Below are 4,199 nucleotides of genomic sequence, written 5' to 3'. Positions count from 1 at the left end.
AACAGTCGCAAGCCTGCTGTAGGCTACATTCGTTCGGGCCTAATGTTCTAACACTCTTCTTCTTCTTCTTCTTCTTCTTCTTCTTCTTCTTCTTCTTCTTCTTATTATTATTATTATTATTATTATTATTATTATTATTATTATGTAAACTTTCCCATGGAAAGAGATCTTTCATCGAATAAAATGCAAATATATGGCCCTGAGAGAGAGAGAGAGAGAGAGAGAGAGAGAGAGAGAGAGAGAGAGAGAGAGAGAGAGAGAGAGAAACATTAAAAAGTACGTTTGTATTTTCTTTGCTCGGTCGAGAAGCTTCCCTCTACCATGGCATACCTTATCTCAGGTAAACAACTTTGTCTGGAAGTCCTCCACCTTCCGGCGTTCCCTAGTTCAACGAAACTCGAATCAATTTCTCTTTTCAGTTACGATACGAATATCGGTTGCTGAGAAGCGAAGCAAGTAAATAAAAATATGAGAGGGAGATGAAAAATTGATAAGGCCTTCGATATTCCCTTAATAAGGAGTGTAATTTAGTAAATATTCATATATATATATATATATATATATATATATATATATATATATATATATATATACATACATAAGAGGCACAGTCGAAAATGAACACTAAGAAAATAAATATAAAATTCATCACTCACCCTCCCCAAAAAAATAGGGAAAAAAAATAAGAAAGAGCCCCGACGCTGTCTCTTCCAAACACGTGTGTGTTCGTCGATCGTCATCAAGTCGACAGTACAAAACAACTTTTCTTGATTCAATACTGTTTCTCCCTCATTGATGTCGTACAATCACCACTACTTGATGTTTAATCATGTACTCTTAATGTTCCAACGAATCTTCTCAAACTGTGAGTATGTTTCTGTTTGTGAAGAAAATATTTCACATTTATTATGCTATTGCATTGTATCCATTAATCTTGATTCCATTGGCCACATAAATGGCCTTTCCACTGATGTATGTTTCATTATGTTAATCATGTCTCTTGATACCGCCATCTGTTTGTCTGCCGACAAACACAGATCAGAACCTTTTATCTCTGTTTTAAATAGTTGCTCCACGCGAACACATCTTCGAAGATTCTGTACATCTATCTCAGTAAAGAACAACCAATGTTTGACTTTCCAGATGTCGTGATGTTTGCCTTTACAGCCTCATGCAAATAAAATATTCCCCATCTTGATTCCAATAAATGACCAAGCTTAAATTTCGCTTTTACAGATAAAAAATAGTTGGCCCGAACATAAGTAAGGCATTTGACTTTTACTGCCTTTGACAACAATGTAAATACCATGGAACTATGTGTAGGTAGTCTATGCGAGCGTGGCTGCGTGAATAAGTGTGACTGTGCTTGGTTAATGTGATTCTGTATGTGAATTAATGTGATTAGGCTATGTGCAAATCTGTATAATTGTGACAAAAAGTGTGACTGAACGTGAGAAAGAGTGAATGCGAATGAACGGTTTTGTCTGACTGTCTGGAGTTTGTGTAATTAGCCTCGAATAGAATATAGAATTTAGGCCAAAGGCCTATCGCTGGGACCTATGAGGTCATTCACTGCTGAAACGGAAATTTACAGGTGTAACAGGAGGAAAACCTCGCAGCTGCATTATAATCAGTTGTTAGGAGAGGATGGAAGGTAAGATGGAAGAAAGAATATGAACGGAGGCACAGTGCCAGTAATGAAAGGAGTTGCAGCTAGGGACCGAAATTAAGTAATGCCTACAGTGCACCACATGAAGTGAACTGACGGCACTAACCCCCCACGGAATAATTATCCTCGAGTGCGGAGGAATAAATACGATCGTGAGAAAATCTGTGTGAACATGTGGGTATGAATGAATACAACTGGGAGTGTGACTGTTCGTGAGAATGAGTGTACAGGTGTGTGTGTATGTGTAAAGTCAAGTGTGACTGCATGCTTAAGTGGGCATGTTTGTGTGAATGTGACTTTGCGTGAGTTAGTGTGAACAAGCGTGAGTGAGAGACTGCCCATAAGTTAGCGTCATCGGGAGCATATGTGTTACAGTACAAGTGTATGAGATACTCCTTGTTAATGTGAATATTAGAATGTGTTTTTTTTAAGTGTGAGTCAGCTTAATTGACAGTTTGTGAAAGTTCTTATAAATGCGATGCGTATAATCAACCCACGTGTCCCAACGTTGTTACCACTTCCATTAGTTGGCGTATGTACTGTACAAAAGGCTAATAAAAACATGAAATTCATTTCAAATACCGACACTCATCACACTCACACGTTGTATATAATTCCCAACATGACTCAAATTCATACAATCAAAACAACTTACAGGCAATAAAATATATCTAAGGATTTGCCTGACAATTATTAAGTTACACACACACACACACACACATACACACATATATATATATATATATATATATATATATATATATATATATATATAGAGAGAGAGAGAGAGAGAGAGAGAGATGCAGTAAACGTGAGTTGCGTAGCACACAGGAACTCGCTAATAGTAAACACGCACAGTCATACGCGCAAAGACGTGATATGAAGCACCCGCAAGCACCTTTACAGTGGACGCAAGCGTGATATAACGAAATCTGAAACTGAAAGGATCCTAAGCCTAGGAAACATAACATCCAAGCAACCCCATCTCATTCCAGTTCCTTTAGACCAATTTGGTATTAAAGCTTGTGAAAGGCCCATTTACAACTTGAAAAGCAATTGGTCTATCCAACACCAGATTTAAAAAAACAATTCTCTCACCAGCCGGGCTAACCTAAAGTATGATTTCGTTTACCGATGAATCCTCGATACTGGCTTGCAGGCTTTCCTGACATTAGGCTTAAAGATTAAGTTAACAGTTTATCAGCAAAAAATGTTAAAATCATTGTCTCACGACTGCTTCAAGAACATAATGGGAGGCACACTGAACGCATCAGGTCTCATCGTTTTTAACGTTCAGCAAATCGTTGTTCCTAGTTCTGTCAAAGTGAATAGTAAAAACTATGAAGCTCACCTAATGAAGCAGTTGACGTACAATCACAGCTTCAGGAACAAGCGTCCACTTGGGTATAACTTCCAACGGTACCGGGAAATGATAAAATCAATAACATCAAGGAAAAATCGGGCATCAATTCAACTTACTGACAATTACTCTAATAAATTAATACGAAATCATCTTTCACTGAGATCACTCACAGTTAACTGAGACATGATGCTAGTAAGCGGTAGGTAGTTTGGCCACGTTCGAAGATGTCGTATGGAGATGCCGGCAGCGGTAACTGGAGACTGCATTTAAGTCTGTAAATTCAGCATATCTCAACATTCAGAACACTCATTTTCAGCGATGTAGCTTTATTTTTTCGATTTCTTATAGACCAGTTTTGAGAAAAAAGATATCGAATCTGACAATGTCAACGAATGATCGTACGCCCGCCAGCTGCGTAAAAACCTTGACTTTACACCCGGGTTCCGTGGATGCACATCTCAACTTGCCTAATGATATTTGCACATAATTCACAAACGTAAAATAATCATAGATTAAACCACACATCCGTGTTGGATGGAAATGGCTCGCGTTAATTAGTAGTGAGCATCGAATCTATCAGAGGTGTGGAACATCTGGAGCCCAAGCGCAAAATCGGATCAACTTGGGACGCAGACGAAAGCTACCATAACACACTGGCCGAAAAGACATTTGTACGCAGTGTTCGTGATAGGCTACAGTCTACCCCAAAGCCAAATGAAAGTCCTTCAAAAAAGAAGGCATCGTGCTTACCCCATATAAATGGGAAAACAAGCACGTTAAAAGAAGAAGCAGTTTGTGATCGAGTGGATCTTCCAAGGAATTCCTTTCCAGAGAAGGAAATTCGCATTTGTCAATCCTAAACTTATAAAGAAAGTAATTCCTTCAAATGCACCAGAGTAGTTGGCACATTCAACTGTCGTCCCACTCTACAAGGGGTATTTTTTTACCATAAAATAAACTACAATATAATAAGATTTTATACATGTTTCAGGTATATACATATTTATATGTAGTTAAATCATCAAGCTTACATCATTAATAGACTATAGCCTACAAACTGTAAAATAAAACCATTCACAAGTTAAATACCTTTAATGATACTTAAATCTGGTGCAAACCAAATAATCGGAGATTAATACCTCATACATAAATGTCCAAGAAACATAA

At 37.7% G+C, this 4,199-nt stretch overlaps 1 protein-coding gene across 3 annotated transcripts in view; it reads right to left on the bottom strand.

The window, feature by feature from the left end:
* Positions 1-3,226, bottom strand: part of LOC136825538 (uncharacterized) — an 841,925-nt gene extending 838,699 nt beyond the window's left edge. For 2 of the 3 annotated variants that reach the window (XM_067082125.1, XM_067082129.1), the window contains exon 1: positions 3,021-3,210. The gene's annotated coding sequence lies outside the window, so the exon portion shown is untranslated. Of the gene's footprint in view, positions 1-3,020 lie in introns of all 3 variants that reach the window. The other variant, XM_067082124.1, reaches the window with a different exon arrangement.
* Between the last annotated feature and the right edge of the window lie 973 nt (positions 3,227-4,199).

This window comes from Macrobrachium rosenbergii, chromosome 37 (assembly GCF_040412425.1).
Source record: "Macrobrachium rosenbergii isolate ZJJX-2024 chromosome 37, ASM4041242v1, whole genome shotgun sequence".
Taxonomy (NCBI): domain Eukaryota; kingdom Metazoa; phylum Arthropoda; class Malacostraca; order Decapoda; family Palaemonidae; genus Macrobrachium; species Macrobrachium rosenbergii.
Note: the sequence above shows the minus strand (reverse complement) of the source record. Positions and strands in the feature narration are given on the sequence as shown.